This window comes from Buteo buteo, chromosome 29 (genome assembly GCF_964188355.1).
Source record: "Buteo buteo chromosome 29, bButBut1.hap1.1, whole genome shotgun sequence".
NCBI lineage: Eukaryota > Metazoa > Chordata > Aves > Accipitriformes > Accipitridae > Buteo > Buteo buteo.
Genome location: NC_134199.1, coordinates 1,367,314 through 1,378,787, shown reverse-complemented (window position 1 = coordinate 1,378,787; position 11,474 = coordinate 1,367,314). Strand labels below are relative to the sequence as shown.

At 44.2% G+C, this 11,474-nt stretch overlaps 1 protein-coding gene across 5 annotated transcripts in view; it reads left to right on the top strand.

Annotated features, from left to right (window-relative positions):
- Positions 1-1,582: 1,582 nt before the first annotated feature.
- The window catches only part of TBC1D24 (TBC1 domain family member 24), a 28,465-nt gene continuing 18,573 nt past the window's right edge, over positions 1,583-11,474 (top strand). For 2 of the 5 annotated variants that reach the window (XM_075059254.1, XM_075059250.1), the window contains exons 1-2: positions 1,583-1,648; positions 5,258-5,311. The gene's annotated coding sequence lies outside the window, so the exon portion shown is untranslated. Of the gene's footprint in view, positions 1,649-5,070; positions 5,160-5,257; positions 5,312-11,474 lie in introns of those variants that run through there. The other 3 variants (XM_075059251.1, XM_075059253.1, XM_075059252.1) reach the window with 3 other exon arrangements.

The window sequence follows — 11,474 nt, the reverse complement described above, 5'->3', positions numbered from 1 at the left end:
ATCACCCCTCGCAGCCTCTCATTGTCACCCCTCACCGCCCCCAGACCCTTCAAAGCCCCCATCACCCCTGTCACCCCTCACCCCCCCGACCCTTCAAAGCCCCCCATTGCCCCTTGCAGCCCCTCACTGTCACCCCTCACCACCCCCCAACCCTTCAAAGCCCCCCATTGCCTCTCACTGTTACCCCTCACCGCCCCGACGTTCAAAGCCCCTCATCACCCCTTGCAGCCCCTCACTGTCACCCCTCACCACCCCCTGACCCTTCAAAGCCCCCCATTGCCCCTCACTGTCACCCCTCACCACCCCAACGTTCAAAGCCCCCATCACCTCACACAGCCCCTCACTGTCACCCCTCACTGCCCCCCGACCCTTCAAAGGCCCCCATCACCCCTCACAGCCCCTCACTGTCACCCCTCACCCCCCAACCCTTCAAAGCCCCCATCACCCCTCACAGCCCCCCGACCCTTCAAAGCCCCCATCACCCCTCGCAGCCCTCCGACCCTTCAAAGCCGCCCATCACCCCTCGCAGCCCCTCACTGTCACCCCTCACCGCCCTCCGACCCTTCGAAGCCCCCCATTGCCCCTCACTGTCACCTCTCACTGCCCCGACCTTTCAAAGCCCCCCATTGCCCCTCACGCCCCCAACCCTTCAAAGCCCCCCATCACCCCTCACTGCTCCGACCCTTCAAAGCCCCCATCACCCCTTGCAGCCCCTCACTGTCACCCCTCTCCCCCCAACATTTCAAAGCCCCCCATTGCCCCTCACAGCCCTCACTGTCACCCCTCACTGCCCCCCAATCCTTCAAAGCCCCCCATCGCCCCTCACTGTCACCCCTCACCGCCCCCCCGACCCTTCAAAGCCCCCCATCACCCCTCGCAGCCCGTCACCCCTCACCACACCCCAACTCTTCAAAGCCCCCCATCGCCCCTCACAGCCCCTCACTGTCACCCCTCTCCCCCCTGACCCATCAAAGCCCCCCTTCGCCCCTCACTGTCACGCCTCACCGCCCCGACCCTTCAAAGCCCCCATTACCCCTGTCACCCCTCACCACCCCCCGACATTCAAAGCCCCCCATTGCCCCTCACTGTCACCCCTCACCACCCCGATGTTCAAAGCCCCCCATCGCCCCTCGCAGCCCCTCACTGTCACCCCTCACCACCCCCCGACCCTTCAAAGCCCCCCATCGCCCCTCACTGTCGCCCCTCACCGCCCCCCGACCCTTCAAAGCCCCCCATCGCCCCTCACTGTCACCCCTCACCGCCCCCCGACCCTTCAAAGCCCCCCATCGCCCCTCACTGTCGCCCCTCACCGCCCCCCGACCCTTCAAAGCCCCCCATCGCCCCTCACTGTCGCCCCTCACCACCCCCCGACCCTTCAAAGCCCCCCATCGCCCCTCACTGTCACCCCTCACCGCCCCCCGACCCTTCAAAGCCCCCCATCGCCCCTCACCACCCCCGCCCGCCGCGGCGCTGCCCACTCGGCCTCAACGCCGCAGACGCCGCGCACGTGCCCGCACCGCCCGGGGGAGCGAGCGCCGGCGGCGCGCATGCGCCAAGGGCGCGGCGGGGAGACGGGGCGCATGCGCTGCCCCAGTCCCGCCGGAGGCGGCCTGACAGGCGCGGCGGTCGGCGGTTAAGGGCGGCCCCGGTAAGGGCGGCCTCTGCGCGGCTGGAATGCGGCGGGCGCGCCTCTGCCGGCCCCGGGAGCCGGCCGTGGGTGGGGGGGGGCTGGAATTCGGCAGCGGGACCTCGGCGGCGCTTTCCCGGCGGAGCGGCCGGGCGGGACCGGGAGGGGGCCTGCCCCGAGCCCGGCCTTCGTCGGGCCCCCTTCGCGGGCGCCGCGCCGGGACTCGCTCCAGCGCCGTGGATCGCTGGTCCGTGGCCGTGCGGGGCTGGCGTGGCTGGGACGGAGCTGCCGGGGGAGGGTCGGGACGCTGTTTCCGTGGGCTCCGGTGCCCGCGGTGGCACCTGCGGGAGCTGTCGGTGTTCGAAGGAGCTGGCGCTCTCCCCTCTTCTCTGCTGCGAGCCGGCCTTGGGTTTAGCTTTGTAGTTTGTTCCAGTGCGCGGAGGCTGTCGAAGGCGTTTAAGTGGTTTGTGAGCGTGAATGGGGAGGCTAATGCTCTCTGCTGTTAGGCTTGCTTTTTCTTGCAAAATGTGTCAAGACCTGGGGATGAGGCACAGACAGATCCTCTGACTAATCGTAACGCTCACCCAGATACTCACAGTTTACACTTATTCTGCTAGCTGGTCCCAATTAAAGGGGCAGTTTATATTCACATGAAGAGCACTCTAAACCCAAAGCTTGTGTTCTGCAGCTTTTTCCTTGCATATTTTAAAATTTCTATCACAAAAGTAGTGGTTTTTTATGAGTTTATTTTCATGTTGGCCTTTATCTAAGAACTGCTCTCTGAAACATATATATGTTTATACAGCACATCCTTAAGTGGACAGTTGCTGTTGGGATATTGGGGCTGCCAGAATGTTACCCAACTGGACACAGGATTTGGGGTGCACACTAGGACTTGCCAAAATTTTCCTCAGCCTTTCTGGGCCTATAAACAGGAGAGCAAATAACCAAGTGGATGCAGTATGCTTAGTTGACTCCAGCCCCAGGTGATGTCCAAGGGCAGCAGGAGGGATGATATCTTGCAGGTGCTGTGTAGCTGTGATAAGAGGGAAGTGGGTGGTTCTATATTGAACTGTATTATCTTGAAACCTTGTGGTTTTTATGTCTAATTCCTACAGGAAGCTGGAGCATCTGAAAGCTTTTCTGGCTTATAGAAAATCCCAGTAGGATTGTCAGAGCATCCAGGAATACCCAGAGCACAGAAATGACGTGAATCGCATCTAGGGCTCTGTATTACCAGAAAAGGGAATTCACTGTTGTTAGAATTTCCTTCTTTGTGCAATTGCTAGCAGTTAGACAATGTTGCAAAAGACTTCTCTCTAAGATAGTTACTTTGCAGGAACAGCACTAGTAATTGGAATTCAAGGACTCCAGCAACGTTTTATGTTAGTTCTTTGTTGCTTCCAAGCAATATATGATACTTATGTCCTTTGTAATTTGCAAAAATGGCTGTGGATAGTATTGCACAGTAATTAGCTATTGGGAATCTTTGTCCTGAATGTCTTTTCTGTCATTAATATTTGACAGTTTGCAGGTGTTCCTGCAGCTAGAGTTTGAATGCAAGGGAAAGCAGCTTTCTGCCTCTTTTTTGCTGTTAATTAAATGCTGCCAAGTAAATGTTTCTAACAGGTTATCTGTGGACCTGTCACATATTTAAGCACCTCTGCTCTTCCCAGCTCTCTCCTTTTATTGTGACCTTTGTTTTCTCCCCTTGGTTGTCTTTGCTGCTTCATTCTGTTAATTTGAAACCTTGAAAGACCCTCCTTTCCCTGATCAGCCCTGTCATTTGGACTGTAAAGAAAACTGAAAAAAAGCTATTCCTGAGCTAAAATTACCCTGTCCATAAATTTAAGGCAAGCAAGCAAAGCAAACCAGTCCACACTGCACATGTCTCTCGCCATCTCCAACACCAAGGTTATTGCAATCTGGTAATACAACCCTGGCATTTGTTTAGATCGTAATTGCCTTTGCTTCAGTGCTGAAGCCAGACAGAGTTAGTGACAAGCAAATTATTGGCAACAGACCATGAATTTAGTCCTTGCTATTCTTCTAGCTCTTTAGAATACACCCTGCCCTGCCTGCTAGGTTGGAGAGGTCATTAAAACTGCTTGTGTTAGGCTGTATGGATGCACGTTTAGAAGCAGATAGATGTTTGTTAACACTCAAAATAGATAAACTGTGTTAATGGTCTGCAAGAAAAATTGCTATTTATATTCCATCTATACATAGCCTTGAATTGTGACTGAGAACTAAAGAAATAAAATTTCTTTCAAATGTCTGCTCATTTGGGGATGCCTTTATTGTCGGGGTTGATTGCAATATTTTGACACGTTTGCATGGGGTGTGTTGAGGGAGTGCAGTGGAGTTTGGCTAAGTAATGCTAGTCTTTAGCCATTTACTCCTTTTGTACTTGACCAGACAGTCACGCGACCTTTCTGATATAAAAATAGACAGACCTAATTGCACTCTATTAATGATTGACTTGCTTGGAGTCCATGTGTATTGGTGGGAGTATGTGCTGGAGATGTCCAGCTGTAGAATCAACTGTTTTAAATTCTCTAAGATTAATATATGAAAGTGCTTGTATCTGTGGTGTTCACACTCTTAGGCTTTACCATATCTCAATTGTTCTCCTCTTGCTTAAACCTCTAAAGTTAGAGGCCACTTACCTGAGCTTTCAGACATGTTGCAAAAGAGCATGTGTTGCTGTCTCAGGAAAGAGACTCAGAAGAAATCTCATAGACTGCCAATGTCTGTATTAATGAGCATGCTTAATTGTGCTTGGAGTGTACGCAGCTACATTATGTTAGCAAACAGGTGTAACTTTGGTGTAGCTACACCAATGCTGGATTATTTTGTTAACGTTTTTCAGGGGGAAATAACTTGTGCACAAAGTTGTTGTAATGACTGTTGCAGGAGACTAGAACTGGGTTATTTCAAAATCTGCTAGGCTGACTATCATTCATTTGAAAAGAAAAATAATGTTCATCAGATTAGTTCAAACTTTTCTGCCTAATAGGACAAGGGCCTGGTGTATCAACCCTCAGCAAGTCAGCTGATCTAAACCCGTACTCCATTGTATATCTTCAGAATATAGTTATTTTTGTTTCAGAACTGGGGATCTAAATACTGTAAGCTGCAGAGCTGGTATTCTAAAATCCCCTACCTGTGCAGCAAATACCTCAATTAGTCCTAGGAAGAGAGATGCTCTCCAGAGATTGCCTGTTTAATGCAGAATTTTGTACTTCCTGTAGAGGAAGTGAGGGTGGGGGGCACACCAGCAGTCAGCTACAATAAGAATATTAGCTAAAAGTATTTATGACAAAGATGCAACAAGTAGTAATCCTGCTTGCGGTTTTAGAGACTGAAAGGAGTTGTTTATGCTGTAAGCACTTTAATGTGGTTAATTAGCTGCTCTTCTCTATTGTGAGGATATTTGTCACCTTGTTCTCTGTGCAGCAGTTGCAAGTATGAAGGTTGGAAGCCATGCAGAAGTGCAGGCAGATACCTTTTTTTTTTCTTCTTTAAAAAGGTATGGTGGAGGTCAGTGGTACGCCTGATGCATGTGGATGGTGCCCAATGCATTGTTTAAAAAAGTCTAATTTTTAAATTTTTTTCCCCCACGAACAGGCCCAGCAGAAGGGAGTAAATTACAAGATCGTCTATACAAGGATGAGTTCTAAGGTAAGGATTAATACAAGCACTTCAGTCTGGAGGGTGGAGGAGTGTTGGGGTTCTTTGCTTGGGGTTTTTTCTCAATATCTTCACGATATACAGAAAATGTTTGCTTTATAATCTGGTTCCATGTGGAGACAAGATTCCTGCTCCTGCTTTACATTTCCATATACCTGTAAGCCCTCTCCTCCAAGTTGAGAGACTTGGAATCCATTGGCCAGTGCAGTGACGCTTGACAGAGGAGTAGGCATGTCATGTATGCTGAGGCCCTTTAGGTTTACTCAGAACAAGCACATGGGTAAAGAATACCATCAACACCAAGGCCTCTTATATATCCTGTACTCTGGCCCCTTAACTATCCTAACAACCTTCTAACAGAGCTAGTCTTCCCAAAGTTCTTCCCCTCTAGTAAGACTAGAGATTAGCAATATATACTAATAGTAAGATTATAAACTCAGCAGCCAGTCTGTTGTTATAAATGCCCTTTGATTTTTAAAATCATAATCAATGCAGGACGAGTTTGGGATTCTACGTTGATTAGTTTTTCATTATGAAATCCTCTTTCTGTACCTTTGCTGCTGCAGAGGAGGTGTTTGTTGCTACTCTTTGACTTTTAATAGAGCATAACTTTGGAAAGACTACAGAAATACATATCAAAATGAAGCAATGTATTTTTCAAGTTCCCTGAAATGCAGCTGTTGGCATTCTGCCTGAGATTAAGTCCTCCTTTAATTGTAAACTGTGTTTGGAACTGGCTTGATGTTGGTGTCTAAACTCTCTCTCTTATGTAGGATAATCTACCCTTTGTTTCAGGAAATGGGTAATGCATTATCAAGGATACCAGATTATTGAAGTTTTTCTTCTGAGCAATCTTGGGGGAAAGGGAGAACACCTGCAGGGTTTTGCAGAGCTGGAAGAAAATAATATTCTGTATAAAATGACAGTTAACTTTGTAATTTTTATATGCTCTTCTTACTGTAAATTGGCTTTTGTTTTCTGAGAGAAAACTTCTACAGCCTTAGCACTTAATGCAGAGAATGATGAAATAGTCTGAGATGATAAGATTTTCCTACCCTGTTTTTAGCTGCCAGCTAAAATTATGGGAGCACAAAACTTACCCTAGAAAAAACAAGATCTAGTGATAACTGCTGGTGTGAATGAAGTGTACCTCCCCATTTGCTTACTACAGAGGCAAGGAGCACACGCAGTAATTTCCATAGGCTTACTAAGAGAGTAAGGACTCGTGTGCTCAACTAGACCAGGGTTACTGGTTCATCTGCCCATTTTCTAATTTAGGTATCCCTTCAGCTCTCCAGCACTGCCAGATTAAGGCTTTGTATATTCATATATTGCACTGGTAGGTCTTAAATGAATATAAACATATCCTATCATTTAATTTAACAGAAGAATTAAATTGGCATAAGTATCCACTGATACTTATACTGTTTTGACTAAGTTGTCTTTTTGTTTTGTTTTAAAGATTATGTGGGGAATTGGGCCGTTGGCCTGTTTCCTTAACAGACTTTAAATGGCATTGTTCGTATTTTGAACCTTTTGCAAGAGAGAATGTACAGTGTTCATCCATGTGGACATATTTTTCGATAAATGTGAATATTGCGAAGAAACTGAATTTGAGCATTAGTTTTTAAAAATGGGATATATATTTGTTTATATATTGTATATGTACAATGCAATATATGTTTTGTGTGTATATGTATGTATATTTGACTGGAAAGTATATTTGTATTAACAAGATACAGGCTGAGACTGTGATGAGCTAGTTCTGCTTGTACATCATGTGAACAGCAAAGGCTTCCCTGTGGCCTGCAGACAAGGCTCCTGATTCTACCCGCCCCAGCCTAGCTGACATATTGTTAAATCCAACATGGAAAAGGCTACTGTTTTATGGAACAGAAGGATAAAAACAAAAAAAAAAGCAGTTACAGTGTGGTATAGATCATGACTTGGAGAATGTTGAGGTTGTCCGTAGGAAAGTGTATGGGCCTTTGTAAAAAGCTGTGTTCATAAAGCAACTTGCATTCTCTTTCTCAGTGCAATACTAACCGTGGCAGTCTGAGGCCAGGGGGTTCCTGTTAGCTGGGAGGCTTGTTATGTTGTAGTCAAGCTGCATCAGTTTGGGGACCTGCACCCACTGTAGTTTGGGGTGCTAACTGTTCAAGTAGCTTACCAGTTGCACAGGTGAACTGTCATGTAAAGAGTGGCCCAAAGCAGAAACCAAATGCTTCATAGAGAAAACTCCTGGATGCACTGTTGTGATACTTGGTCACAAAAACTATGGAAAAGGTATAATCCCATACTGTTGAAACTGGTCGGACAGTGGGAGGAGCAGGTTTAGGAGGTATGTTTTGAATGGGTTTTTTTGTACTAATAAAACCATAAATGTTGCCATTGTCTGTGAAATGCTTCTTGGCAAATGTCTCTCACAGATAGCGGAAAAGGTCACACCGAAGATTTTGTCTTCTACTTGTAAAAATCTATGTGTGTTTCCATTCATACTGTCAGCTGCTGTTCTGGACCTAAAGAAACTCTAAACACATGAAAAATAAAATATGGTTACAGGTACTCCTGTAGAGAATGTTTAGAGAGGAGGAAAAGAAATAAATCTGTGTTCAACATAAACAAATGCAGACATTATATCTAAGAGGAGAACATCTCAAAGCACAGATGTTTAAAGATACTTTTCTGCCAGTAAATGTTTGTAGTGGAGAGAGATCTAGAAGTAATAGACATCAAACTGACAGAGAGCATTCAATGCAAGAGAGCAGGAAAATGGATTGGTTTATTGCATATGGATTTGCTACCGTGTTGTGGTTTTTCACAGACAGTTACACTGCATCTTTGGTTGTACATAGTGGACTGTACTTCCAAATGGAGAAAGATATAAACTGAGGTGTTTAGGGAAATAAAAAAAAATTGAGGACTGAAGATTGTATGTTCAGTGTAAAATTTTTCAGAGACAGAGTTTGCTGTTGAAGGGAGACCTGTTTCTAGTTAGTTCAGTTTTTTAAACCAGGGGAAGAAGAATAATCAGTACAATGTGAAGATCTTTTTCCTTCTTACAGTTTGGAAGAAACCAGAAGGAAAACACAGTCAATATAGTAGGAAAATTGTATTGATTTTTCTGCACTGCTTTGACAGATTTTTTTTTTTATGGATCATTTTTAATACATGGTGTAAAATAGTTTTGCTGCTTAAATGCAGTTTTCTTTTGGTTTGGAGGGGGGGGGGAAAGATCAGAATTCTCCTCTCTTTAATTCTACTAGTTGTTCCTTGGTGGTTTTATGGTGTGGGCAGGACAATAAGTTCCTGATCTACGTCTTTGATAACATTTACCATCCAGTATCCTCTTACAATGCTCTGTTCTTTAGCCTTTTTCACCCTTTGTAGAACCATTTCTATTCTCTTCTGGTTTTTTTCCAGACTTTTATCTTGTTTGGGTTTTGTGTGTTTATTTTGTACCTCTTAGGGTATCTTAATGGTATACCTCACAGTATCAACAGTGATTGAGCATTAGAAGTGCTTGTGTCATCCCAGGACAGGGGATGGGAAGGAGAAGGTGCTGCTTTCTACTGAAGTGCTTGCAGATATAAGGCATGCACATTCTCCTGAATATAAGCTACTGTCTTTTATCTGGCCAGCAGGGAAGAGCTCATTGTGTGTCTGAACTTTTGACTGTAACAAAGTACATGATAGATTAATCACAGATAATTGAAAGACCCTATTTAAGAAGACAATAGTACTTTCCTAAGAATGAAAGCATGGGATTCTAGGACAAACCTTTTGTGACTGTGCTTTGTATGCAGCAGTGACATCCCAAGAGAAATCATCCAGATGCCTAAAATCATTTGGCCTGTAGTGTACTCTTATATCAGGTCTTCATCAGTTACTCAGGTAAGTGAGAGGTTTTTAGACTTTGTCCCAAAAGAATATAGAAAACAGCAGGGAGCAGCTAACTAATCCCCTGTTGTTATTGGTAAACTAGTATTAGAGCATTATCCAGAATTGTATTCCTGGAGCCCAGCTTGTGCTGTACACAGTGCCCAGGGCAAATCAAAAAGAGATCGAACTGCATTTAACCTCGTTAAAGCAATCCATCGAACTCTGTGTACTCTACCGAAAAGGATCATCACTCTAGAATGCATCAGCGTGGTCCAGATTGCTCTCCGACGCAAGATGAGCTAGTTGTGTTCAGCTTGTTCTAGTGCTAAATGGAGTCCTTAATATTGGCTCTGATGCATAAATTTTCCTCAGTGATGTGTGGCATAGGAAGTAGCTGAAGCTGTAAACATGACAAAACATGCCTCTGATCAGGAGGTGTTTGGGGGAAGGGGGGACAGCACTGTGGTGTCCAGTCTTGTTTCCAAATCCATGTAGCCGAGATGTCAAGGTATGCTGCTGTAAGTCTGGGCTTGGGGAAAACTGCAGGATGTGTACTCAGGGAGGACAGAGTAACTGTCTGCTAGTTGTCTTTTATTCTGCAGTATTACTGTCTTGCTGTGTTGCTTTGTTCTTCTGTCAGATTCTTTGGTGTATGAAGCAAACATCTCCGATTTGATTGAATATTCCTCAAGGATGGGAAATAATTTACTTTGAGTTTTGGGTTTAATTTTCTTTTACTGGGATGAGGACTAATAGCTAGCAGTCTTGAGGAAGCAGTTCTTATTATCTGTTCATGTGTGTTCTGCACAGATTAGTTTAACAAGGTTATGAAAGAGAGTAGACATGAGTCTTTTCCCTGGCTACAACACTACTCAACAGTATAAACAGCAGACAAAATGCTGCAGGTCTGGGAGTTTAGCATTGGTCTTGATTTGTAGGGCAGCAAAAGAAAATATTTGCTTTCTTTTAGCACATTATAAAAATGCATGCCAAAATTTTGGTTGTTGGTATCTGTCTGTATCTGTACAGTACATAGCAAATAGCTGAATCAGAGGTGGTATAACTGTCCATGGTTAAGATGAAAAATGTTATTTTCAAAGTTTGGGGTTCTTGTTGTAGAGCAGCTACACTAGATTTGAGTCTTAATAAGCTGTTAATCTGTAGTCAAACTTGCAGAACACAAAGTTGCAAGAATACCTAAATGGAATAGGGGACAAGGTTTTCCTGAATAATTATAATTTGTTTTTTTTTAGGAAACTTTGTGTTTATTAAAAGCAATATCAGATCACATAATCTCAGGTTTTAACTGAAGTTAGGATTTATTTTTAAGAAGTTTAGAATGTAAATATTTCACTACTGTGGAGTATGCATGTAGTCTGGATTTGAAATAAAAAATTGTCCTCTGGATTATTTGTACTTCAGATACTTCAGTTTGCCAATTCCTGCATTTTGGAAAGCAAAAACAGTTATTAAAGTTGTCCCTAGCCCTGTTATCTTTAGTAAAATTGTAGCTTGTATTCCCCATAATGAAGGTAAGTCATAATTCAAATCTTCTCTTTTCCTGCCGATGTATTTTTAGACACTTTCATAGAATTTTTCTTCACAGGCAGTATCGGAATTTGACTGTCACGCTTGGCTTCACTGCTGTATATTTTCTACAAATTCAGTGCAGTTTTCAGCCGTCTTCTGAAAGTAGCCCAAATAACAATGAGAACTAGGGAATGGAATGGAAAATGTGGCTAGACTAGCAAGCTAAATATTTCCTAAAAATTAAGTCACTGACTTGAAATCATGCCAGTTCCAGTTACCATGGTCATTGCTTGGTTTTCAATTGTAATGCTTACTTGCTTGCTTCATAATTTAAACTTAACCTTGAAAAATCTTTTGCCTGTTCTGCAGCCATTTTTGGCATATCTTCAATATTTTTGTAGTTCTACTTCTCACTTGTGTGTTGTGTTTTGTTTATTTTATATTGCACTTAACTGAAGAGCTCCGTTGTAGACTAATAGATCTAACAATCTCAAAATTGCATGGCAGTTACTAAGAAAAAAGCTTTTTTTTTTTTTCCTGGTTTTGTTCTTCTGTGTTAATTCCTACTGTTTTTTATAAAAGTCAGTCTGACTAGAAAGGATAATGACCGCTTCCCCTTAAATAAGGTATACATAACTTTCAAGCTGTATTGTTGTTATGAGTAATATATTTTTTTTGCTAATTTTTACAGTCCCCTTATAATTCTGTTCTAACAGGTACTTGTAGGCATTTCAGTTCTGTG